The sequence below is a fragment of the Passer domesticus genome, chromosome 4, assembly GCF_036417665.1.
Source record: "Passer domesticus isolate bPasDom1 chromosome 4, bPasDom1.hap1, whole genome shotgun sequence".
Classification (NCBI taxonomy): domain Eukaryota; kingdom Metazoa; phylum Chordata; class Aves; order Passeriformes; family Passeridae; genus Passer; species Passer domesticus.
In genome coordinates, this window is record NC_087477.1 from 18,901,911 (window position 1) to 18,929,554 (window position 27,644).

At 39.1% G+C, this 27,644-nt stretch overlaps 1 long non-coding RNA gene across 1 annotated transcript in view; it reads right to left on the minus strand.

The window, feature by feature from the left end:
* The window catches only part of LOC135298658 (uncharacterized), a 501,452-nt gene that overhangs the window by 175,212 nt on the left and 298,596 nt on the right, over positions 1-27,644 (minus strand). The window contains exons 13-14 of the long non-coding RNA XR_010360690.1: positions 22,511-22,570; positions 12,660-12,773 (exon numbers count right to left, since the gene is read on the minus strand). This is a non-coding gene — a long non-coding RNA (uncharacterized LOC135298658). The remainder of the gene's footprint in view (positions 1-12,659; positions 12,774-22,510; positions 22,571-27,644) is intronic.

Genomic DNA, 27,644 nt, shown 5'->3' on the forward strand with positions numbered 1-27,644 from the left:
TTCATCCATGCACCAGAGCTTCCATGTCCTGTTTTCAAGGAAGCCTCAGGTGCAAAGCCCATAAAGGAGACAGAATGCCCCTAAGCAGGCACCCTCTCTGACAGGCAGGCATGACAGCACCAAAAAGCATCCCCTGGCCTCCCTCAGCCTGCTGCTGTGGACATGGCTGCTTCTGCCAGTGCTTCCCCACAGCTAGAAGTTGTTTTGTTACTATAGGATGATAAAGTGATTTCGCAGCCTGCATTTTTGAAGCCCACGGAATACCTTAGTAAGAGATTTAGGCATGAAACCAAATCTAAATAGCAAATGCACAAACTATCTGCTCTTTAACTCAGGGCGTGCTAAACTGCATCCAGCCCTGTGCCCTGCAAGGTGCTGCATCAACTTCCATTCCCAGTAGGGATGAACCACACCCCAGCTCTGCACATTCTTCAAATGTCTCTCCAAGCAAACAAAGCATCACTGCTGGTTTAGCAATGTTGAATTAGGGACAGTTCGATCCCAGCTGGATCCTCACCTGGTCACAAAGTAATGGCCAAATTTAACCCTGGGCACATAAACTCGATTTCGTATAACTGTGATAATTTTATTCAGGAAAAACACTAAGAGTGAAGAATTTCTGTTATGAAAAGAAGACAAAAATCAAAATATTAGTTTAATGACTGTGAAGTTTAAAATATTCCTCAGAGTTTTCTGGACAGTCTACATGAAAAAAAGGAAACAAACTAGGAAAAGACCATCAAACCCCAAAGAAAAAAAAAATTAAAAAATCCAAACTGGAGGAGGAGATTCATGAAAATATGGAAAGGAGAACTTCTAGGAAAGTTGAGTCACTGCTCAACTATAATGTGTATTTGATCAAATTGAACTTTTTGCCTACTTCTCACATATATAGATTATATGAAAAGAAAAAGAGACTTCCAGGTACCTTACAGATATAAATGGCAAACCATGGGTAAAAAAACCAATAAAAGGAGAAGGTCAGTTAATGCCTCAGTGTGAATCAGGTCCAGAACTGAATCACTGAAATGGAAACTGCCTCTCAGTTACCATTAGTAGGACTGGAACTGGATCTTCCCAAGGTGCCATTCACATTGACATGGAGCAGTGAGGTAGCTGAGCCTTGGACTCGAGTTTATCTCTGCTCCAGGGATGGCTGCCTCCAGCAGAAGGGTGAAGCAGAGCTGTGGGGATGATTTCTTAAACTTCTGCAGACAGCTTAGTCTGCACTTTCACCATGAATTATTTTATTTATAAGACAAGCCCACTTTGATTTCTCTTGGAAACTTACCATTTCTGCTTTCTTCCTACTGTTTTCTGGGAGAAAGAAACTCATTTTATATTAAGGATGTACAGAGCTGCTCCATTTGCAAGGGAAATGTGTTGGAACCCAAAAGCTTCAGAGGAATGCAGGAGGAGGAAGAAAACCTTTGCACTTATTCTATCACAGTGTAAATAATCTAAAAAAGAAGGGTTTGTCCAAATCAAGTGAAAGCTCAAATACACTGCAGAGAAAATGGAGAAACAGGCAAAAGTCAGCAAGCATACTCAGGGAGAGAGTTGCTTTGAGCACATTTCTGAGACTTTACCACAGCATTCGTAAGACTCTTGTCCTGCAAATCCAAATTTACCCAGAGTATTTAAGCTCCCGTGCTCTGCCATGTAATTGCATCTTACCCATCACAAGACCCATGGCTGCTTCAGCAGCAAGCATTTCAGCTAATTAGGGTTCACAATAGAAAAAATTAAAGTTTTTTTTACATTATTTCCAAACACAACCCTTTCACAAAGGTAACTTGTGACAGCTCTGTGTAAGAATGTGTCCTCACTGTATTCAAAGCTACTAAGGAAAAAAGAATACGAGATGGGTTTTTTTTAGTTTGGTTTTGTTGGATTTTTGGTTTTTTTTTTCCTTTCAGGCTGTTGCAAGTTTTCTGAGGAGCAAACTAAGGAGCAAAGAACGGAGGGCAGCTTTGCTGTGTACCGCTGCCATCTAGTGACCTGCTTCTGAGAACGGGACTCCAGCAGCAGCGTCCCCGTGTCAGCGCTGTCCCGGTTATTCCCTTTATTTCAGATTCAGCAGGATGTGAAACGATTATTTCAGTTCACAGCTCCTATTGCGCTGCCTAAGTATTCAAAGCAAAGAATAAATTTCAGTTAATGGTGGTGGCATATGTGTGATCATATCACAGTAATGGAACATTTATTCACTTTGCATAATTGCTATCTCTATAAATCACCCATAGGAGAATGATCCTTTTAGAGAAAGAGAGAGAAGGGGTTTTTTTCTGTGAAGGCAAAGCTAATCCATCAGAAAATCAATTGTAGTATTAAAACATAATTAACATCCACAGACTTCATATTTGCCTATGACATTGCCATAAATGAACTTCAGTGGCATGCACAAGAGCAGACATTATGGTTGTGTGTTTCTTTCAGCTGCTTCTGATAAGCTCTCCACGAAGACTCAATTTTGAACAGCTTCTGGCAACGACAGTGATTTAGAAAATGGAAGGGCAAGTTGTGGCACAATATGATTAAGAGTGGGTCTGCCTGAGCTGCTTAGGAGAGGTCCCATGAAACATCACAGTGACACTGCTGGCTCTGGGCTAACTCAGCCAAGCCAGCCCTCCCTGTCCCAGAATTGAGGGGGTAGGTCAAAATGAAAAAGGATTTGAAAGACCCTGATATTTCAGAGTCAGTTCTGCAAGTAAAAAGTAGATGTGGGAGAAGAGGCAGAACTGAAGAAGCAGGCTGTTAACATATAAGAGCAATAAATGTAATAGCCATAGCCTAATACCACAGCCCAGACTGTATCTTCATTTCTTTTATGCTCTAGACTTCTGGGAGGTATCACACAGTCCTGTACGTGGCTGAAAGTAATTTACAAGCCTATGGCAAGGGCCAAAATCAAGTAAACCTATATCAGAGTTGTTCCTAACAGGGAAACTCATAAAGGTATATTGGAAAAAAAAAAAAAAGCGCTATTCAGCAAATTACACAGCCCATTCTCTAAGGAGGTCATTGAAGTCAAATAAATTTCATAGGTCTTTCCTATGCAATAATTTAGATGCAGTTAATATGCCCCAGAACACCAATAACAGCTAGATGCAGAGGTCATTTATTCACATTTTATCAATAGGATCTTTATGAGATGCAGGCTACTTCTTCAAGATCCACCCCATGCCAACAACCCAGAACATCAATGCTGTCCAGAAACCCACCTCAGTGCAATCATCCATTTCAGACTGCTGACTGAGCAATATGAAGCTAGAAAATGTCTTTAGGAGATACTCAACCCTCTGCCTCCACCTCAGGCCAAAACTAACTTCAGACTTGCTGGGAGAAGGAAAAGGCTGCCATCCCCCAGCCATGAGGGGTTTTCATATGAAGTATGATAGCATCATGTTTCTTCTGAATAATAACTTACTTCAGCTTAATGCTTGTTTCTTCCTTGCCTGGGGTTCATCATTTCAGTAACACAATGTTGGTTTTTGTTCTACATACCCTGGGCCAAACAGACATTTCTGGTGCTTCACTACACAGGATGCAAGCAGATCAAAAATTAGTTTAACAAAACACATAATTGGCTAATTGACTATATCCCCTTCCTATAACATGGATTGTACTACAATTAGGGTGGCTTTTCAATGGACTTAAGACAGCGTTGTTTGAGTACACACGATGAAAATATTAACACAGAATCAAACGCAGGCAAGTCAAGCTCACTTGTTGAAATATATCCATGCATGGCATGAAAGTCTAAAGGCCTCATATAATCAGCTGATGAGTGTTCCACTGTTCCAAGTTTAGAAAGATTTCCTTTAAGGTCCACCTACAGAAGAAATATTCAGAGCAGTCATGTTGGGGAGTGCTGCTGATCCCACTGCTTCCAGAACCAGCTGACAAAAATTACTTCGAGAAATCACATAGCTCATAATGGAGGGTTCAGTTTAAAAAGTCAGTAATGTGATTGATCCAGCTGGACAAAAAGCCTGAGAAAAATCAAACAAGATTTGGCCTGAAGATCTAGAACATTTAGGATTTCTCTGTTTTCATTTGTAAGTGTTAAAACCGTTTTCTCGGTGTATTCAGAAATTCTGCTTATATAAATACATTAGGTTTTAAGGAATACTTTTCAGTTATTCTGCTTATAAAAACATCAGCTCCTCCCTGTCCCCCCAGTGATTTCCAGGGAGCTGCTACAGCTTGTTTCCTCCAAATTACCATCATCCTCCACCCCCGCCTACCACCCATTAGGAGCCTGATACAGATATCAAATATGGGGCATAATGGGCATTAAATGAAGACCTCCCAGCTGTCTCCTGACAGTTTCATTGCATAATGGCGACCTTTGCATGTCTTGTTCACCAAATAAAAAAAGACAAAACTATACAATTCCAAGCCGCAGATTAAAAAAATAAAAGTCCTATGATATATTTGGGGGGCAGGTTGGGGGTCTTCATTTACTTGCATATGTAGATGGTCTTATAAGGCTTCCCTTGGTGCTTCCTAGATGTGTAATATTTTGTTTCTTAATAGTCATTCTTGCTTTCTTTCTTGCTGAAAAGTGATAGTTCACTTTGAAAGCAGAGATTTATACTGCAGACTCTTCATTTAAACCTTATGTAAAGAAATAAAATCTTTATGTCCACACATATTTGAGCTCCTACCTTCATACATTTATAGTGTGTTACATTTCCCAGCTTTCCCATATTTAATGTTTTACAGCCTGTTCTCCAGATTCAGGTAGTAAAAGGCTTGAAGGCCAGAAAGCAGGCAGCAGCTCACCATTTAATTAGAAAAGAACCAATACCGAGTTCTCCAAACTGCACAGTTGCACAGAGGTACTAGCAAGACCTCTCACTAGAATAAGAACAATCTAACCTACGACTTCCACCAAAATATTTTAATTTAGACAGTTTTAAAATGCTTTAAGTGAATCCTTGCTGGACCTTGTGTTGCCTCATCAGTATTTAGAAATAGCACTGCAGGGGAAAAGGAAAGAACAGGAAAGGGAAAGAACTATACACTAAATAGAAAAAAGTCTGGGTAAGTAGAAGTAACTATTCCTTCATTTCCAGAAGGCTTCACTCCCACTCCATTCGGCTATGCATCTCCCAGCCAAGATGTGTGACATTTTCTGTGGGTGGCAGTACAGTTGTATTGGTATTTAGCTTGCATCTGACAAGCCTGTGCATTTGGAAGAATCACAGAATCATAGAATATCCAGAGTTAGAAGGGACCCATGGGATCACTGAGTCCAACTCTTAGTCCTGTGTAGGACATCCCCAAGAGTCACACCATGACCCTGAGAGCATTGTTCAAATGTTTTGTAAACTCTGTCAGGTTGGTGCTGTGAACACTGCCCTGAGCAGCCTGCTCAGTGCCCAGCCACCCTCTGGGTAAAGATCCTTTTCCTGATGTCCAACCTAACCCTCCCTGGCTCACTTCATGCCATTTCCTTGAGTCCTGTCCCTTGTCATGAGGGAATAGATCTGTGCCTGGCCCTCCTCTTTCCCTCATGAGGATGTTGAAGACCACAACGTCTCTCCTCACTCTCCTCTTCTCCAGGCTGAACAGACCAAGTGCCCTCAGCCACTCGTCATACAGCTTCCCCTCCAGACCCTCCACCATCCTCACAGCTCTGCCTTTGAGGGTCTCTAGCTGCTCAATGTCTTTGTTATATTGCAGTGCCCAAAACTGCACTCAGGATTCAAGGTGGGGCCACTGCAGTGCAGAATTTGCTGATAAGAGGGAGTTATCACAAATAACTTGTCAACAATATTTCACACTTGTGGAGTCTGACTACACCCTTTATATCCTTCCTACTTTCACTCTCCATGGGTTCCTCCCCCCCCCCAACTTCACACTATATTTCCTGAAACATGAAACAGATTATAGGAACATGCCATCAGTCAAGGTTCTCAGGAAAATTACATGGCACCTTTCCCTTGCTCCAGAGGACTAAATATCAACTCTGCAATATATTTCAGATGTTTGTCTAATCCAGAAGGGTCCTCTGTCCCAAAACAAGTTCCAAGGCTCCACACAACCATCTGAAGGTAAACCATGCTGGCACTTTCCACACCTTATTGGATCCAAGGCAGGAAGCTCCTCCAACACGTCCATACACAGCCTTGAGGGTTCCCCAGTATTCCACAGGGCACACAGTGGAAAAAAATGGGAAAATGGGCACCAGAGCCTGGGTCTGTCCATAAGATAATGGCTCAGAAAGTGGGTATGCAAGTGCTGACAGAAAAGCTCTGCCTGGCCCACAGCCTTCAGGTTACTCCTAAAGTACTTTGCTAAAGTTCTCCTTCCATTTTCCCATGTAGATCATGCTTTCCAAACTTCTTTTACCTGTTGTTACCCTCGCAGTTCTCTCTCTTATTCTCCCCTTGACCTCTTTTCCCCTTCCCCCCCCTCAAATTAGGTCATTAACACAGGGCAATTTAGGTGATTAACACATTAACCCACATTACCAAGCAAAACTACTGCTGACGACCACAGCAATTCCTGCCCACAAGTTATTTTTATCTTTTCAAATACTTCTGAGAACTTCTCCTCTGCCACAGCATGACAATAATGACTATGGCTCAGCCTCCAACATGCTCTGACTCACAAATTTTCCTCTATGCTACAGCTCACTGGAACATTACCCACATTTATGCCTCGGGTTTAAGCATTAGTTTTTCATTACACTACATTTCTTACATTAATTCCTCAGTTCCTGCAGAAATCCAAGCATAAAGCTCAGATATTCCAAACAGTTGAGAATCCAGGTGTGACCATTGGCAGCAGCTGTCTGCAAGCAGCATCTCTGCTCTTCTTCATGGTGCACAGCACAAGTCAGAGGTTTTGCTGTCCCAAGGCTGCAAGAATGGTGGAAAAAAGGACACCTCACTCCCTAACCCTTCATCCAAGTCTCCTTTGGAACCAGGGGATAGAGACCATTGGGAAAAAGGAGCTGCTATCCTCCAGCAAGTGGGGTGTGCCACGGAACCCCATTTTAGGCATTTTCAGCCAGGCTCTCCATTAATGCCATCAGTATAATACGAAGTTTAGGAAGTAAAATACCAAGACCCTGTTCAGGCACCTCTTGGCCAGAACACAATTCCCTGCTCAGTACCTAGCATCTGATAAAGAGAATGATACCTTGTTTCCAAGCAGTTATGTTAGGGTGGAGGGATTTATCTTGTGTGGACTTATTCTGACATAAATCCTTGCCTCTGATTGTAATAAAAGCTCTTTATGGTGACTTTTCACCAAGCAAACTTCTGTCAGAAGTCTTTTAGAATTACAAGCCTCCTTTCCCATGCCCTGCCTCAAAAAAAGGGAATGGAGGAGAACAGAATTTCTTTTGCTGCAGGCAAACTGGCTTTGTGTGCTCCATGCATTTTGGCTTTGGGTTTCTTCACAAAATTCAACAAAGTTTTCATGTAAATGCTTACAGGTTTGGAGGCAACAACTTACAGTGGCAGCCTGAGGCAGGTCAGCTGTGGATTTTAGGGGCTGCAAGGAAAATGTTTCCTCTAATTGAAACCCACACTGACTCCTGTATGGAAAAGCATTGCAGAGACACAAGAGGCCACCGAGTCCAGCAGAGATGCTGCCTAAGCAGTTCAGGGAGGAGGATGGGTTCTGGCAGGTTTCACTGAAATCAGGGAGCAAGTTGTGCTCCTTCCTCCGAAGAGAGAAGCGCAGCGCACGTCCCTGCCTGGCAGGCTGTGAAGTGAAAGCCTTATCTCTGAAAGCACAGATACTCCAGGGAGTCTGCTGTGGAAAATCCCTCCATCAAACAAATCCCTGTGAGTTTCCAAGGAGTCCCAAACCTCTCTGGCCTGTCAGAAATGGATGCTTAGCTATTGCTAAGGCTTTTTCTAGAAGGATGCAGAGAGCCAGCTGCATGACTTTGGCAACAATCAGTGAATCACCACAAAAGGTTGCTTTTTTTAATGGAGTTAATTTATATGAATATTGTCACTGCTGTTCTCTTCCAAAAGCTCAATTTGCAACTGTGGCTCAATCTCAGACTAAAAAAAAAAAAAAAAAAAAAAGAAAAAAGGAAAAAAGAACATGTAAATGTGTATCATGTGATGAACTCACCCATCACATGAAACCTTCCCTCCACATGACAAGCTGTCTGAGACATCCTGCTATGTATACACAATAAAAACTGTGGGAAACTGGGACTCAGAAAAGTGCTTATTTGGTTTACAAAGCTGGAAACTTTGTCTTTATTCAGCTGAGGTTTTACACAGACTAATGTACCCTCAGCTCCAGACACAGACTTGCACATATTCCCCTGTATAAATTTCTACAAGCTCCAATTACCATATGTAACTACACATGTTGGAATAACCAAAGCAAATTTTTCACAGAGTACAGCTACTGTGTGCTACAGTGAGTAAAACTGGATTCTTGCAGTCAGGAAATGCCAGATCTGCAAAACCAGAAAGGAAAATCATCTTCACAAGATATTAGCTCATAAACTTGGGTAAAAGAAAAATAGAAAATTGTTGTTGTGCAGGACAGTGGTGCTCAGCTGAGGGATACAAGGATTGCAAGCAGCAATGCAGGTTGCTGGGAAATTCTAATTAAAAGTACACTTTGACCCCAGAAAAGCAGATAAAAATATATTACTTTCTAAGAGAAAACAAGCTTTCTGTTTTCCTGCACCTTTTACCAGCAAGTATTGGATTTAGCAATAAACATATATATATATATATATGTTCAGACCCCACACTATTAAGAACATTACCAAACATTTATAATGTCATTTATAATACCATATTATATATTATCATATCATATGACTGACCTAAAACTTCCTGCCAATCCCATTATACATTGCAGGAATCCACAAAAGCTGCAACTTAAAGGTAGTGGTCCACAACCTACTGTCACTGATTTCTGAATCTGCTCGTAGCAGCTACACTGACAAAACCTGACACAGCACTGCCCAACATTTCAAGGGGACAACTCAAACCTCCCTCACTTAGTTTGTTCCTGAGATCCCTATAAAACAGCAGCTATACTGACTGAGAAACTTGAAATTCGTGTACAGAGACCACCAAAATCACTGCCTCCCCCTGAAATCAATGTTTTCCTTTGATTTTCAAAAAAGCAAGGCTTCCAGACACAACCTTTAAATTCATATGGAAAAACCATTTAGAATTTCATTAGAGAGAATAAAGCATAAGTCCTTTAAACTTTTTATGAAGTAATCCTCAGGAATAGATAATTTAGTAGAATTCTAAAATAATTTCTGTAAAATTCCATAGAATTAGAAAGCGAGCATCTGTTCTAAATAACTTTTTAATTGCCATAGAGAACTGGAGAAGCAGAATATCTTTTCTTGTTCATTTTTATAGGCTGATAGATAATTCATGTAGCAAGATTATCAATTTCTATTAAATGTCACAGCACCTTTTCATGCAGGAGTCTGACTCTTTTCTTTCTCTGATCGTGTCTTATTTGAGGAGGGGAACATGTTCTGCAGCCAAGTCTCCATTATTTGCTTTGGACAGTCAATTTTGCAGCTGAGCCCATAAGGTTTCTACATATAATTATAAAGCATGTCAGACTGTTTCAGTGGTGGGTGGACAATTACAGATGTCAAAACTTTTCTTCCAGATAATAACAAGACTGCAAGGATAGCAAACCTGTTATATGAACCTCCAAGTTAAATACCCAACATCATGTCAATTCTTCATCTGAAACACCCTGCTGGGCAGCACACATGGAAATTACCTTATTTGAAAGAAAGAGCTGTTAGGCAGGGTAAATATTAGCACTATCTGGCATGAAAATCTTGCTTTGGCTTAAGTTTTAGGTCAAGAAAGAATAAACAATGACAGAAGAAAACCTCCCAGCTGAATACATTATGCTAGTTAAAGAAAGTAAAAGGTGAAAACTCCTTCCAAGACCTTTTGTTTTTTAGATATCTTGTGAATTGCCTGAATCAGATTCCATTTCAGCCATTCACTCAAGTATTATCTCAAGTATAATTTAAAAAGCATCAACCTCACTCAAAGTATAGTTTTATTTCAGATATGCACCCACCAAACTAAAGACTCCCAATAAACTCAAATGCTCATGAGCTCACTTGCCTGAAGTCCTCCCCATTAACTTACAGTCAGCTCTTCCAAAATTTAATCTTTCTATTAGAGCAATAATAGTTCTGTAAACAAAACACATTTTATGATTGTTTCTGTATGTATCAAGATGTGTTTGGCACTGAGGTTTGCAAAAGAGAATTTCCTGTTTACAAGCTCATTTTCTGTCCTGAATTTCAATGCATACTTGAGCAAAACCCTTCCACACGACTCCTCATCTTATTTCAAATGAGAAATATTTTGATGAGCATTTTTGCTTTAAGTTAATCATAATTATTGTAACAGTTTGACCTTTTCTTTTCTTAAAAAAAAAGAAACAAAAGAAAAAGTATTGACAAATTAACAACAAAATATGGATATTACAACATAATGTATGAATCTAAACAACTTTATAGATCTGAGAAGTCCTGTTTGGTTCAATGAGACAGCTCTACCACATTGTTGGCCGTGTGTAAATGCAGCCAAAGCCTTTGTTTGTCAAGTTTTTCTCAACAGCTGTTAAGCATCAGTCTCATATGTCTGACTTTTTGTTATACTTATAATAATCCATACATTATTTTAAACAAAAAACTCATGGAATTATGCAGAGACATTAATTTACCTTATTTTCCCATTTCAAGATATCAAAAAAAGTCTTTTTTCCCTTACTTTTTATTTCCCATATCCTCATGAAGAACATGTATTAGTTATGCTCACTACAGAATCATAAAAGTTCTAAGTTAATATGTGTTACACTCATGGACCTGAGTATATATGCTGTGAAGGAAAGCAGCCAAAGTAACCAGGATAGAAATGAAGGTGAAATAAAGAAATACAAGGTGAGGAGTATGATTGTGCTGTCCACATAGCACTTAAAACACTGACCTGGAGCTGTTCCTGAGAGCCGTGGCAGAACCCGGGCCCCACATGATCAACCCAGGCTGCTGCATAAGTCTGCCCAAATTCCCATCCCATTTGCCTCAAACAAGTCTAACTTTGCTGTCTTCAACCTAATTATTTCTGACTTACAGTAGAATATAGGATTTATCATCAGGTTTAAAAGAAGACTTGGATGTAAACCAGCCTCAAGGCAATCACATAACCCCTGGTCCCTGGTAACCCTTTTCAGCATCACGACAGAACCCAAAAGTGCTGCATACTTCAGGTCCGAAGTCAGCAGAAATTCAGAGAAAAGTTGTATTTACTTACATGGATATTTTATCACCCAAAACAGCTGCCAGGTACAGAGCCTGTTATTTTGTCAGTTACAAATTTCTAGTCTTAGAAACCTGCTTCATACTATTAATTTGCCAAAATGGTGGTAACCTCTATTTAGTATTCATATTCTAAAGTACGGAAAAGCCTCAGATGTGTTGCAGAAAACAGTCACTGAATTAATGTCTCAACCAAGTCATTTTCTATAAGAAAGAGGTTCTAGACAGGCTTTGAATAGTGCTTTTTACACAGAAAAGCAAACAATTTTTGCCTGTGTAAAATAATAAACCCAGTGGGGTGAGGCTGCATAGGGAACAGTAAAGCCAGTCACAGCACAGAAGGGCGGGACCACTCAGGTCTGTTAGGACCTGGTTGATTTCTCCTTCTTCACATCTATGGCTGAATCTAAGGTTTGCTGTCCCCCTGATTATAAAATACTCAGTCACAAGAGAGATGTCATCAATAGGTTTGAACTTGATCTACAGCATCCATAACTTCACTAAGAAATAGTTAAAAGATTTGGAAATTGCAATCTGATGAAAAACCATGTAACAACATAGCTCCAGACAGGACCAATTGCTCAATACTTAGGGAGTATAATCCCTAATAATTTAAATTAATTATTCAACAATGATGGATCTCCATTAGATCATCCACATCTCATCCCTCTGTACCCTTACGTGGGGTGTGCTGGGATTAATCTGCTGTGGGAAGCACAGTTTAAATACCATATGGAGGAAAGCAGAGCCACAGCCTGGGAATGGTAGGCAGAGCAAGCCAAATTAATATATTTTCAAATGCACACATGTTTGGCAATTAGGTTACACATGAACATTGTCAGGTGCAATTTCTTTTGCTTTGCAAATACCTTAGTAACTAGAGCAAAGCCTCGTGAGCATCTCAGCTCAGGAGGCAGAGGTGTGAGAACTGAGCTAATCCTCTGCTAACATGCTCAGAGGCACAGAGGACACAGCAAAAAGAGGAACCTTTGGCTATTGCTCTCATCACTTTAATTGCACCAACATAAATTGAGCATCTTCACCACTTCTCTGCTAACTTTTGCACAGCTACAGACCATCATTGTCTGACAACTGCCATGCTTTTTACAAAGTCAAGCAGGTCAAAGACTAGCTTACATGAAATCAATCAGGATTTACAAAATAGAAATGAAACTGTCACTCCTCAAAGGGTTGATCTAACAGATATACTTCATTTGCAAATATATAAAGCCATGTACATAGTCAAGAGGATAAAGCTTCTTGCAGAACATAGCTGCAACAACTGCCTTGCTTTAGGTGGTTAAGCTGTGCTTTCATGCAAGAATGTGATTGTCAGGGCACTTACCTTGTGGGAAACCCAAGTTCTTTTACATCTGCCACCGCCCATGAGAATGATCCAACTACCAGACTGCACAAACGGCATTCTTCAGCCTTTCTGTAGAATCAGTGCTGTGTTTTCCTGTAAAATATATGTCTCAGTGATACAGAAAAGGAAAAAAAGAAGCATGGAAGAGACCATGCTTCTAAAGTCTAGTAGTTATGTCACTTACTAAGAAAGGGACAGTCTTGGTTCTAGTTCCAAGACTATGTCTGTAATCCCCATCATGGCATAAAACATATGCACACTACCTCAGACCTTCCATCCCTTTTCCTTCAAAGAAAACAAAATTTTCTGTTCAGTTATTTAAAATAAAAGGTATTTTTCAGAAATACTCAGTGGATATGCACCCACACAAGTCACTTTCCTCCTAAGCAAGGTGTCTAAATCTCAGAAGATTATTAGAGCTGGACACAATCTCCTGCATTTTTGTCTTGTGCAACTTTTATTAACTATCTTGAAGCATCTTCTCACTCAACACATCCCCCTTCATGGCATATTCCTCTAGGACACCAAGGTACTCAACATTTGGATTCTGGATTCAAATTTGCAACCAGGTTAAGGTTAAATGTTAAAATCAAATGTCTGCTACATTTTGCACCCTCCAGAAAATAAAACCAACATGCACATTTTTAGAAGCCAGGGTCTGGAAGAAAGATTTCTATCTTCCATCTTTTTCTCCTGTCTCTTGTTCCCTGCAGCTTCCCTCCTCTTCCAGTCTGTCCTCCCAGTATTTTATGAGATGGGCAAGCAGCAGGTGCTCATCACTGTAGCTGTGCTGATGAGCCAGGATATACTTATCACTGCTTCCATCATGAGAAGCCAGGGTTTCCTGCCTTCTGTTGATAGTTCATTGGGAGTCCACATCCTCACTGGATACTGTTTTTTTCACCACACATCCAGGAATTTAAAATTTCTAAACCATGAACTCTTGCCAAATGTAACTGGGTTCACCAGCAGATTCAGAAGGTTTTGGACAACAATATATAAATGTACATATGGACAAAGATTTTGACTTCTAGACAATTAGGCTTAATGAGGAGATGAGGCTCAGGCAGAGAAAGAGAGGAATAGGAATTAAGCAAATAGTTGGACCTTTCTAAAGATGAGATTCACCTATCATTTATACTGCAAGCCTTTTGAGCACATGCTCAAGAAACCACCAATTCAGCAGCCAGAGATGATCTGTGTGAGCAAACAGGGCTGGGGAGTGGGAACAAGGCCTGGCACATCCTCCAGGTTGCTCAGATCTCAGCAGGACCCACTTGGGGCTGAGCACTCTGCAGGACTGGGCTGTGAGGACAGGTGAAAGCTGAACAAGGAGCACTTTCCCAGGGGTACTTTGGATGCAGTCCCTCTCTTTGCTGAGGGTGATTTTGCTGTACTGATGCAAACTAGGCTGGGCCAGTTGGCCTCAGGAGCAGAGAACAAATCCTGTAGAAGTAGCCAGAGAAACTGTGACGACATCATGTATTAATATTGGCCAGCTTATTTTTCACAAGGGGTGGATGGACAAAGAGGGGGAGTTTAGCTCTGTCCACCACTGGAGCCCTTTGGCCCTTCCCACAGGAGCAGCTCTGAGCCTGCATTTCTGCGAGGACATTCCCAGCTCCAGGAACTCAGTGTTCCCAGATCCTGAGCTGATGTGCTCATGGGAAAATGTTGAAAATATCCCTCATAGACAATGATCTCATTTTTTTCCATAAACACTCTTTTCTTTTCCAATCCTTCTGTGAAAAACTGAGATTCAAAAACTTGAAGACAACATTGACAGGTCCCATAAACAGCATTTGCGGCTGCCCATAGGGGTTAAGTCAGTGCTCAGTAACCTCAGTCACAAACTGGAAGACAGGAGTAGTAACAGGAATTATTCAGAGATCCTTAGCCCTGGACTTGAACCTTTTTCTCCCCATATTTTCACTGTTGGCGAAATATGGGTACAGAAACACACATGCACACAAAAATTTCCTTAACTATCAATACACATATATAGACATCTATTAATACATTTACACAATAGTTGTACTTGTGTCTATCCCATTTCTTAAACGTATGCTGAATATAAGTACCTAATTACATATGAGTATTTCTGTAAGTTTCTTTAGACATTCACCCATATGCACATACACAATACAGATAAGATACATTAAATACTGGTTGGGGAGCACCTCATGACATACATCCTGAAATATTTTGGCAAAGGTACTCTAAAGGATGGAACTGGAAGAGTGATATGCTAGAAAAGTGCCCACAAATGCTGGCCTGATCTCATGTTTCCCTGTGCTAGCCTGTATCACACACATGTATGTACACACACAAAAACTCCCACAAAAGCCAATATGAGCTTTGATTTAGAAGCAACCCTTTATAAGCATTTCAGCTGAAACAGAGCAAGTTTTGGGTCATTTTGGTGAGTGACAGAATAACCACTCTAGCTAACAGGAAGAATTTTATTCTAATTCTTCTTTTATTTTTATAAATAAAAACTTTCCTAGACTAAAAAGTGAAACATGGAATCAGGCAATCACATTCTCCAGCCTTCTATCACACATTCAGAAATTAAAAGACTTGAAAAGAATGCACCGTATTCCAAGACTTCTTTTGACAGCATCTATTTTTTAAAGCTGACCTTTTCTATAGGCTTCTATTTCCAGATAGGCTAGAAATATGCTTCCAGATACTATTTCCAATATATTTAATGTTTTAAAGAGATGAATTCCGGAGCATATTGCTTTTCTGCAAGTTTCTGTCTCTTAATTCTATCTACCCTGGTACCAGGTTAACATTGAAAGTGCTTCTCTTTCCTTTGGTCACACACAATTTTGTACCCTGTAGCACACTTGCTACAAGGACACTGAAACCAATTCCCTTCCCTTCAGGTAAAAGTCTAGCTTTAAAATTTGTGTTCACTTCTCTAAGGTGTGTTCTCCTGTATTCATACACCCTGGACTCCAACTGTCATACTTACAGCAGCGTTGATATTAAAAGCCTTAACATTAATGTCACTGATAGCATTAACCATTAGTATTAAAACCTCTGGCTTCATTCTTACTGAGCCCACCATGCTGCTATTTTAGGAGCAAGATTTTTAATTCTCAGTTATATACAGTTCTACTGACTAGTAGCCTAAAAGGCAATACCTTTCCAAGTGCCCTCTTATTTCATTATCATTGACTGATAACAGCAGAGAACCTTTCCTACAACATCCAGCCCAGACACTTTATCAAGAAACTCTTCAGTCTCTAGTGATGATTTTTGCAAGATAGATAAAGCCTCCTGTTTTCTCAAAGTCTGTGTTTACTAACTTTTGAAATATGCCCTTAGTGCTCCCTTTCAGTCCCTACAACAAGGCAATAAGCTAAAAGGTAAAATTCCTCAGGATAGTAGGAAGTTAAAAAGTATGGCACTGTGATCATGCATGTGCAATGTATGGAAAAATAAATGGTGTTATATTTCTCTTAAAAATAAATTTTAAAAGAGGACATATAACCTCACTACCATTTTGAAATAAACCTGATGGTAGCTGAGTCTATAGAATTTTGTTTTCTGACAAGCAGAGCACTTTTATTTGAGACTTTCAATCAGAAATGTGTAAAGCTGGGCAGAAAGCAGCTGGGCATTTCAGAAAGGGAAGGAGAAGGCTCATAAATTAACCAGTTGGCACAATCCTAACTATAGTATCACGAACAGTGCTGTTATAATATTATTGCTGTAGGTTAATGTGATCCTTTATTCAGCCTTTTTTTCCTCCACAGTAGCCCATTTTCAAGAAGTAAAATGGTTTCATTTGAATTGCAAATCCCAACACATATATAGTTTGATTCTTTTGGAGCAGGATGAGTGACAGTGGTATATTAGAGTTAACAAACCTTGCCCACTTTTAAATACATTTCTGGTATTGAAAGCTAACAGAGCTGAAATCTGAATGGGTGAAGGCTCTGCTCTGGCATTCATTCCTTTATTGGAGCCTTGAAAGGACCGTATGGAGGGAACCTGATAGAAATTTCGTGTTGCTGCTAAATAGAACTCAGTCCAAGGTAGAAAAATAAAAGCTTAGGTCTGTCGTCTTTTATAACATTTCATTCCTGGGGGCCACTGCTTTCAAAACTGAAACTAGGGGCTGTGCAGCTTCTTTGATTCAACTGGTCCCTCAGCTTAATGGACTACAGGCCTTGCAAAATTGCTGAATTGCCCAGCCTTTTGAAAGATTCTGTGCTTCCTGTACAGAAATGCATTAGCGCGTGTGGCAGCAACAGAAGATTTAAAAAAAAAAAAAAATAAAATAAAAAAAAAAAAAAAAAAAAGGAAGCTTCAAGAAAATGTGCAGTGGGAAGCAGATAATAATCTCCCTCCAACAGTCCTGCACGCTTGGGAAGCTGTTTTTTAGGTCCAGTACAGAAGCTTAACCTGCACATTGCCATTAGCAACAACCAAAGGCATACCATAGACATGCAGGCATAGAGCAGCCAAACATGAATCTGACAGAGCCATGTCAGACTGAATTCATTCACTACTTTTAACATTTTTTAAAAGAAAATTCTGGATCCCAAAAGGATATACAAACATAATTTTATAGGAGGGAGAAATCAAATTCATAATAGGAGAAATAGGAGCCAAAGCTGCGCTCAGTTGCTCTATCAGAAATACCTGTCCAAGAAGGAATTAAACACAATTAGCAGAATTGTTGAGTATCATCCTCCATGTGCTTCCAAAACTTAAGGAAAAATTAGCAGTAAGACATTTCTACAAATAATACAAATATTCTTCTTGTAACCAAGCTACCCATCTGTTTAAAGCATCGAGAAGCAGAGCACTCACTCCACAGCACGGGCACAGACTCGAACGCAATGTGTCCCAACAAAGACGTTTCATGTTTTCATAGTTAATCTTCCATTCAGCCTTTGTACTTTGATGTGCTCTGAAAGCAGAAGAAATTTACTCATCCAACCACCCTTCAGGCTGCAGCAGCTGTGACACTGCAGAGCAACACAAAGGGACTGCTCTGTGGCCAGGGGATGGCAGAGACTTGCCTCCATTTGAGGCTTATAACTCATTCTGCCATTTAGAGCTCCAGTGTTCAAAAAATGACAGATTTACACTCAAAAATGGAAGTTCAGTGAGAAATAAAAAATGTATAAAAAGAATGAGTTGCATGCAGAAGCAGACATTAATTTAAATATAACTCAACATCAGCTCAGTTGAAGAGTGTCTGATCCCATGAGCACACATTCTGACACACATTTCAACAACTTTCAAAGTCTTGATCCTAAACAAAGAAATCATTGCTACCCTTTCCTATTTCTGTAAGGCTAACACCTGTAAAATTATTTGAATTTTACTCCTCACCTTGCACATGATTTTAAATGGTGGCTGCAAATGTAGAAACTAAGATTTTTTAATGCTCTAGTACCCTGCCAAAATAAGCCAAAGACATCCCTAATAACATAAATATATTATTACCTGGGCCATCCTGCATTTATTCTACCAGTTACTGTAACAATCATTAACCTGAAGACCACAGAAGCATCAATTTTAAATGCTTCAGGAATAAATTTCCAACAAAGGATGAATAAGTGAAAGTCCACTCAGCCATGGGGTGGACTTTCTTGCTTTCTTTACTAGTGGCTTTCTAGCCTGAGCAGTGGCTTTGATTCCTTCATCAACCTTAGAACCGGACAGAAAGCCAAGAAAAATGTGCCTAGATCGCTACTGCAAATGCTGCGCAGACAATAGCTTTTTCACACACCACTTCTTTTAAACATTGTCTTCATTTCTATTTTTCAGGGGTTTCCAAGAGATGAATGACAGATGTAGCCAGTAGTTTTAGCTGCCAAAACAAATGCTGGTCACTTCACTCATTGTCCAATGCCTTTGACTAAACAGATTCAGGATGTGGAGGATGCAAGGAGAAATTCCACACTACAAAATGTATTATGGATTTTGCAATACCTGCCTTTGAAAAAAAGAAGACAGTCTGAATGTGAAAATCACTTTTAAAAAACTGGTCTTAAATCTCTGGCTTTGGCAGCACAGACTGTAGAAGTCAGAGGCAGAAAAGACCTTGCAAGAAATCTATGTTTCCTCATGAACATCATTCCTTCCAACACAGTTACCCCTAATGTAGTATGTAATTTAACATGATCTATGTCTATGAAAAAAGTTGGATGATCCTCATAGAAAGATCTGTAACCAATATATTGGATCACACTTTTCCTCAGAGTCTCACTGACCTTTCCCAGTTTCATTATTCAATTCTTTTCATAAATATCCCAAGCACAAATGCTTTTGTTTTACCAGTTACTGTTTAAGATTGAACACAAATGGAGAGAGTTAAGCCAACAAGCTTTATGGGACCACCTGTACATAGCTAATATTTTTTAATGTATACATTTTAAAAAAAAAAAAATATTTCTTTTCGATCAGAGGTGATTGTGCATGGGATTGGAATTTGATGATCCAATTCAAAGACTGGGGAAAAGAGTGGAAGCAGCTGACAATAGAAAAATAACTTATTTTCTTGTATTCATTTATTTCCCTACTAGGGTCATATTTAAAAGAGAAAATACCACCTTCCAATTGATCTGGGTACTTTCCACTTGCAGTGCTCTTTGCCTTCTAAACAGGCAAAAGTTCTTTGTCAGGTAACATGAAAAAAAAAAAGAGCTATTTTTCACATTTATCAGCCAAGGTTTTATACAATCTTATGATAATTCAGGCCGATTGAAAAATACCAATAGTGGTAGTGTAGTAACAGAACCAGGCAATATAATGGAAGAATTGTCAGTGGGATTTCCACACAGGAAAGGTTTCTAAACAACAAGCAAAACAACCAGCTCATTACTTGCATTTCTCTTATTACCTGCCAACAAAATGGCAGTGAAATCTGAAAAACTCAGGTTTTGAAGGCATGTTGTAAACATTGCTTCCACCATTCAAGCCAGAACCCTAGAAACTTTTTTCTGTGATGCTTTATAAAATTTTAAATGTATATATAGAGAGAGAGAGGGAAATCAGAGATTGTTAACAAGACTGCTTCAAAGCAGACCTCTTACTTTGGCTCCTCTCTAATTCTCAGGCTGACAAGTGAATCTGGTGAATTAATGTTGGAGATTTGAACAATAAACACTCTGGGCCTTTTCTATTGCTTCAGTGATGCAAAGCCTAATTAGATGGTTAACTAGGCATATGGCTACTTTGCATCATTGTAGAAGCAGAAAGCATCTGATGTGCACACTGCTTCTAGAAATTTAAAAGCACTGTAATTGTTGGAACTTAATCTTCCTAGATGCCAGTAACAAATGGTTGGGGTTGTAGAAACATGGAGAACATTACAGGTTTTTCTTTATTTCTTGTAAATATCAACAGTATAAGCAGAAAACTGAATATATACGGTGATTATTTTTTATTGCAGACTCACAAATAAGTCAGACTCAAGCAACAGAAATATACTGAGTGAAAACCAACTATTTTAGATCAGTACTTGGCTTAGTTAACAACTAACTATCACATTTTGAAAGCAAATTCCAGCTTTAAAAATTGGTAGTAACCATTGTAAATAATGCTGCAATCTCATCAAATATTCAAACAAAGGAACAAAGACTGAAAGCTTGAGAACAACAATTTTAGGGTTGTACAACTCTCATCTGTCCTTTGAAAAACAATGTTTGTTTTTCAATACTGAAATTTCCATAAACTAATCACCAAGAGAGTAACAAACCAGAGCAGTTCTTTCAGAACACATGGCTGATCCTTTTTATCATTTGAAGCTCTAATCTAAAGGATCAGAATCTTCTCTAATGCCTTCATTATTTAAATTTATTCATCAAATAGGTTTTTAAAAAGTTACTTGCTTTACTGGCAATTTACAATCAAATCTTAGCAAACATTAAATATACAGAACTCAAGCTCTTCTTGAATAATGAATTTGTATGCTTTGCTTCTGGTATTTTTTTTTTCTCTGAAGAAAGATTATATTCAAAATTGCATTTCCCATTCTGATTCCCTTGACTACAAACTTGAAACCCACATTTCTTGCTAATTTGTGCAGCTACTTTTCAAAGAGCCTTATCAGTGAATGTTCTAGCACTCACATTTGTTTGCTAAGAAAGTCACAGCAATCAAAACCAAAGTAGAATATGAAGAAGGATCCTCGAATTTGGATGCCTGTGTATCAGGAGTTCTCCTGTCACAAGGAGCATTTTTAACAATTTGCAGACAACCCGTCTGCCCTGAGAGCTGGAAAGACATTAACACATCTAACTGTTGGTTCACGGGTAAGAGCCTCATGCATTCTACATTTTCAACATGCACTCTAAAATTCCCTCCAGCTTATCACCCTTACTTATTAATTTTTACTATTTTAATAAGGAAAACCAGGCTGGTGCCATTTAGCTACCTACATGAATGCTTCCAGTGGCATTTTCTATGTGCATAAGAATGTAATGAGAATAAGTGACACAGGGCTTGTTTCTGCCCAGTCAGTGTGATTACACAGCCTGAACTATCCATGATCTCACTCACTAGACAAGGAAGAGGCTGGCTGGGAAGTCCCACGCAGTATTCCAGTGTCATAGCTGGGTACTTTGGACAATTTGCTATATTTCACTTACCTTGGCACAAAATCACTTTTCAGAACTGACGCACATTCCAAAGCAGAGCAGAAGGTTCAGATACATACAGTGGCCCAAATTTTTTCATCCCAAATGGATTTTGTTCATCTCAGTACACATTTTTCATAAATCTGAGTTATTTTTATAAGGCAATAATGTCACTTGAAAGCTAAAATAAACTGCATTCTCTTCCTTTACCAACTTGAAACTTCCTTTACAAACTTGGAACATCCTTCAAGTACTACTGTAAAAGATATATCCAACCCAAATGTTTGGGTTGCTTGGTCTTTATATTATTAATCAAATTACTGAGGCTCTCAACTTCCCTTTATATCCTGTACTAATAAGCCCACTGCAAAAATAAACCAGATTATTACCACAGCCATCAACTTTCTACATACAGTAGCTGTCATTCTTACAGTGTTGGAGGCACTGCAGAAGTATTTGTGATCTCAGGAGGGCAAAGAAGGAAAAAAAATGTCCAAAAGTAAAGGAGAATTTAAATTATTTATTTAAAGCATTTGGAATTAAATCAGTCAATATCAAGAGACAGCCAATGGTGGTATGCAAAATAATGGCAATGGGCTTTCTATGGTTTATCAGTTAATTCCAGGGAATTCAGCTCTCTGACAGGAGGCTATTAGCAAGTAACAGCCCAATAGGAGAAGATACCTAGAATAAATAGTTAGTGCTAAAATCTCATTAATCAAAAAGGACTCTATAAGATCTTTTAGGCAAGGATCATGGACAAGGCATCTTGCAGATTTCAGCGTGCTTTTTGTGACATTAGAACAAGAAATTAGAACAATCATACAACAACATCCTCTGCAGACACCACAGAGTTTGCAACTCCTTTCAATGTTGCTGCACAATGTAACCACTAATGTAAAAACATTCTTTTTTCTTTTAAAATTACACAATGAATAATTGGCCTTGGCCAACTCTTGTCTTCATTACAAAGTGGCTGCTGCCACTTCCTCTCAGTGGGAAGTGATCCATGAGAGATGAAGGCTGCAATTCACATTTTTAAAATAACATCTCTCCTCTTTAATGTGAAGTGATCCTCAATCATTTCATGCAGATGAAAGAGGAAGTTGAAAATTATCCCAGCTTTTTATTCACTCTTCTATAATTAGTGTTTACCTATCCCCAGCTGACATGTCTTACATATAAAATTCAGAACAGTCTGACAGGAATGAACAAGCTTACCTTAAAAGAGAGTTGTACATAAGAGAAATGGTGCTAGCTTCCTCCCAGGAAAAGTAGAATCTGCAATATGGAATAAGGAAAATTTTATTTCAGTGGAAATGAAAAGAAATAAATTTTATGTGGAAAAGAGAGGATTTGTGCCTAAATTTAAAGAGTGTGGATTGAGCAGCAGAAGCCACCCTGCACAGAAAGAAAATAAAAAACTTCAAGAACGTAGGTGTTTAGTTAGAAATACCTAGTTCTAAATATCTTAGAAAGAAAATCCTGCCAGCCTGAAACAGGATTTGGATTCAGGAAAAGGGCATTCTAAGCAGCAGTGCAGTGTCATATGCAGACAGAGAAGCAGAAGTTCATCCCTGCAGCAGAAAAGAGCAGGAAAAGTTTAAGATGAGATCAAAACCGAGAGCCGCAGGAGCAATTCACCAAGGAACAGCACAGCCAAACCTTCCCAGGAGCCATGAGAAGGAATTCACGCCATGTCACAGCAGCACAGCCTGCTCTGTGCTCTGTCAGCTCTCACTCCCAGGACAGAGAGGCTGTGCCCACCCACTCAGGACCATCTCCACAGCTGGTAGCCCAGCTGTGACCAGTGCCTTCCGCCTGACATAAGGGGTGACATCCAGGATTCACTCAGGCTGGGCAAGTGAGCACAGACCAGCCACAATACTCTTTGGAGTTGAAGGCAACTTCACAAATATGAACTGAACAGAGATAATGGCCACAGAGCTGAAAAAAAACTATGAATTAAAAGGCCAAAGTTTTCCATTTCCATATTTCTAAAATGAAATATTAATTTAGATCCAATACTTCCTTCAAATGTGTGGCCAAGAACACATTTTATGTAAGAAACTCTCCAAGCCAAAACAATCATCTTAAAACAACCATTTATTTCATTTCAAACCATGTATCTTTTTTCTCTTTCCTGGAGAAAAAAAAAAAAGAAATAATTTTCCCTATTTTTTTTCATCTACGCATAAAATTGGGGGAAGCAAAAAAATATCGTTACATTGTTTAAAACCTCCTAATAAAAGGCATACACTGTCTCCTTGGAGACATGCACTAGCCCTTTGAATTTCCAACTGGACCACTTGGTCCTGGAAAGCCTTTCTGCAATAATGGACTCAATGTATTTAAATACTGAAGCAAGGGAAGAGCAAAACTGAAAGTGGGCAATACACACAGAAGTGGGATCCAGATTTCCTCCTGAAGTATCCATTGAATTTCAACCTCACTTTTCTCCATTGCAGCTCATCCAAGACCTGCAGAGAACTAACTTTTGACAGGTGGTGTCAGAAGGCAAAATCTGTTTAGGACACTGGAAAAATTATGAAAAATGTGCTCTGACATTGAAACACCTCTAACTGCAGGGTATTACTGTGTGCCAAAAATGACAACACAAAGCTTTAAAAAACCAAGTCATGAAAAAATGCTGTTTGCCAGTGCTATCTAACTCTATTTCTTATTTAACATGTTAGAGCACATTAAAAATAAAAACTCTTTGAAGCCATGCATGAATCTTACAGGTTCATATATACCTAATATGTGTACACATATATAATCATCCATATCCTTACTCAGAAAACATTCTTTATATTTTTCCCATTTTTAGCAAATTTAAGTTTTCCTAGATTTATGCATGTGGCACTATCATGCTCTCCTCAGATTCTTGAGTGGACTGAACTGCTCAAAAACCTCCTAGAAAAATATTTGCAAGGATTGGGAAATAACCTCAGGAAGTTGGACTGACACTCTTGGAATGCAAAGATCAAGAGTTTCTTTGCACTATTTTTATTATAAACAAAGAACCCACTACAATTGCAGTGGCATCACTGGGGGAGGTAGAGGGAGGAGATGAGGAACAGTAGGAAAGCTGGAAAAATAATACAGATAATAATTTTAAAGCCTTGAGTATACTCCTCCTGTACTCTTCACATCATTATGGCAATGAAAATACCCCAGGCTTTTTCACCAAGAGCTTCATTTCTGTCTGAATGAAGTAATAGCATTACAAATTTTGGAGGCTCTTTAAAAGATCTTTATGTGAAGTCAGATAGGAATTACTAAACAGTTCCCTGTTTAAAAAAAAAAAAAAAAGAAACAAAGACAAGGGTCAAACACCAAAATACAAAGAAAAACAAAAGTAAGAGGAAGAAATAAAATTAGCTCAGTTTTCTGACCATGTAAATCATCAGGAATTGTTTCATCTTAAACACTAAATGGCCCAGCCATTGCTAGCATGTAGAGATAAGACATTTCCACCTCCACATGACAGCTCATACAAACTGTTTCTTGTTTATTTCCCTATCAGGAGTTCACAGCAGTCACCAAGATGACTTCACTTGATTTGATTCTTTCCCTGCTCTCTGTGGTTCCTTTACCAAGCCCTGTACAAGGCTGTTCATGTCCCTTGGGAAGACCCAAAGTCAGGATCTGCACTGACAAAAGGTGCAGCAGATAACGCTGAGTGGAGCCCTGGCCGCCACAACACTGCTCCTTTCGCCAGCCCCCTCACCAGGGCACCTTCCCAGGCAAAGGGCTGGGACAATTCTCCGTGCTGCTCCCATCTCACTGCTCTTCCCACCTCTCTCAATCTACCAAAGACAAAACAGGGACAGTTGTGAGGTTGGTATCTGTGGTTGTTAAATCCCATGTTTCCTAGTTCAGCCTTTCCATTGCAAATAAAAGTCAGAGTGCCTGAAAGTACATCTGGTTAAAACCAAAATACATTTCCAGCATTTATATGAAACTCTTTTTCTTTTAGAGACATGAAATGATGCCACAGGTTTTAGCTTTTATATTTTTCAGATTCTGTACTGGTTTAGTGTGTAGTTCTGAGCTTCATATGAGAGGATAGTGAGCTCTCTTCACAGAGCAGGGAGACAAAACAATTCCTTCTCTAGCTGGGGACCAAGGACAAATGATCCAGATGTCAGGCATAAAAAACAGCAGACTGAAGAGAGAAAAACAAGAAGGATGGGACTTCATAAGCTAAAGCTATAACTGGACAATTAACTCCAATACACTAATGGACCAGAACTTATAAAAGTGAGAGGCCCCATGACCAGTTATCAATTTTTTGACCATTTTGGGTTCACCTGGGGTGTGGCCCTGGCTGGGCTCTTGTGCTGCTCAAGGTGGATCCATTGAGGCCTCCTAATAAATACCTAATTTATTCTTCAGCTCTATCTGGTCTCGGTTCTAGGTCAGCCTTCACAAGGCATGCAGAAAGCATTTATGAGTGCTGGTGATGAGACTCTGCTTTTGCTGGTATTCTCTTACTGCTCAAAAAAAAGCTAAAGAGAATCCCATTATATTTCACAAGAAATGCATAAAAACAGCTTCTTCCACAATATAATTATTTAAAAAATCTCAGTTCGAGATAATGCTCTCTGCTAGCTGACAAGTCAAATTTTCATGTTAGCTTCTGCAAATGACTTTCGGTGAGTTATTTCCAGGCTACTGTCCAACCACACACTTACTTGTACAGGTAAAATGTAATTGATACATGAATGAGCTACCCATATCTGCTCTAAAACTTGATGTAGCAGAAAAAAACTTAAAAAATAAAACCAAGAAAAACAAAATTTGTCAGAGTTCCTGAAAAAATGCTTTTTTCTATTATGGAGAGCACCATCAACACCACTGAAGAATGACAGCAGAATTTATTCTGGCACATGCCCACAGCTTTCAAAACTAAGCAAATATTAGGCACAGTTAGGAAAAAAATAGTTTGATACCACTAAAAAAAAATATAGAATTTACTCTGATTATAAGATAAAGCAGATATTCTGTAACATAACCAAATCAAAACAACCAGCCGTGCTTGAAAATTTACAAATATTTTACTAGCTACAAAACCTGTTGCTTACTGTACCCAAAACACAATGGAAATTGGAGGGGGTGGTATTTATTCCAATGCAACTTTTTTTGTTGAAGTTACAGAACAGACTAATTTTTCCAGTTAATTATTACAGGAAGTAAAATATTATAGCAGGCATAGATTTTTTTTTTTAAGTATTCCCCACATCATAGTAACAACACATTCTTTTTGTTTAATATTACAACTTGTAGCTGTTCTGAGATACGAGTCTCCTGAGTGAGTGTTAAAACACTTCAGTATTACTCCCTTAACTTCATCTGTAAAATATGAAACAACCTGGAATCGTAACACTGAACACTAAGCAACCTTCCAGAAAATTCCAGCCTTTAACCCCTGTGTCAGTCAGAGCTCTGTACTCGTATCACACACTGGAATAGATAATACATGCCATACTTGTGAAAAAAAATGAAGGACCTGCAACTACAACCAATAAAATATTCTTTCACATTTTTTTATATGTGATCAAAGAACAGGAGCTTCTAGAACATCATCCAACAATAAATGACAGAAATAGATATCTGAGCTTGGTGTGATTCATTTGCACATGTGACCTGGGAAAGAAATCAAATAAGTATTCTGGAAGGAAATCAAACACAGAGTCAGTCTGAAAAATTTTAAAATAAGAGCTGGAAACAATAAATGATACTTAATCTAGCGTACAGCAAGTAAATACAGTAGTAGAGAACCCAGAACCATTTTCTCAAAGGCAGATGTGCAGATAGAGGCCGCAGTATTGAAAATGGACTGCAGCTGAGACAACTGACATCTCTACACATGATACAGATGTTATACACAATCAGCTATGGCCAGTCCCAGATGGTCACTTGTGACATCTGACTGTTGACCTAAAAAGCCATGGAACAAAAGTTGTAGGAACCGTTGGGCTTTTTTCTAAGGCCTTCATCACTCTTTTTTGTTCCTGGATGCTTTAGTAGTGAAAAAAACATTGTTACAGAGAATCAGCCAAAACAATTGACTCAATCAAGAGCTGCTGCACAAAGACCAACCTACAAATGTAAACACATCAGCAGGGAGATACTGAAGCATTTGGTTCACCCCTTTACTCACTCCCATCTCATCCAAATTCAACAGCAAAGGAAAAACGATTATTGCATAATTTCAGAAATTATAGAACGTCTCTTAATCAAGAATCCAAAAGCAGTTTTGGGGAATACAGTGCTAAGAAGTAGGTCTCAGGAGATTTCTCTTAGCTGTAGCCTAGGAAAGAAACTAGAAATATGCCTGAAGTAGACT